Source organism: Propithecus coquereli, unplaced genomic scaffold (genome assembly GCF_000956105.1).
Source record: "Propithecus coquereli isolate 6110/MARCELLA unplaced genomic scaffold, Pcoq_1.0 Scaffold1017, whole genome shotgun sequence".
NCBI classification, from domain to species: Eukaryota; Metazoa; Chordata; class Mammalia; order Primates; family Indriidae; genus Propithecus; species Propithecus coquereli.
In genome coordinates this window covers 38,561-39,199 of record NW_012134048.1, presented here as the reverse complement: position 1 = coordinate 39,199, position 639 = coordinate 38,561, and positions in this window count along the sequence as shown.

Genomic DNA, 639 nt, shown 5'->3' with positions numbered 1-639 from the left:
CTTCTGTCTGGAACACGCTTCTTCCTTTTCTTCCCCTTCCTAATTCCTGATTCATTTTGCATGTCTCACCTTAGAAGCCACTTCCTCTAGGAAGTCTCCCCGCTTTGCCCTGCTCCGATCCTGAAGAATGGGGGCAGAGTTCAGGTGAAGAGCTGTGGTGGGCACAGCAGAGAAGAAAGGACACGGAGAGCTCCTTTGGTAAGGGTGGTAAGAACGGAGGCAGCAAGAGTTGGGGGCAGTTTAGCAAAGACGTAGGGATGAGGTGTCTACAGGATGGCTGGAGACAGAAGGAAGCATATGGTGGGCTAGGAAGTGAGGGGCCGAGTCTGTGAGGACAAGATACATATAAGACTTGGACTAAGGCTGAGACGGGAGTTATCCAGAAGAAAGGGGTAAACTCAACAGGGCACCCACTTTGGCGGTGGGTCTTAAATGAAAGGCGGCAGAGGCAGGATGTCTGGGATGAGCAGATCTTGGGGAGCTGAGCAGGGCGTGTGGGAGACTGGGATAAGACAGCTGAGCCGGAAAAGGGGAAACCAGAACGGTGGGTCTAGGGGAGGTCTGCGTGGAGCATGGGGATTGCAGGAGGGGTGCGGGGGTGAGGATGAGGTGTGCTAGAGCGAGGCGAAGGGACGTGGC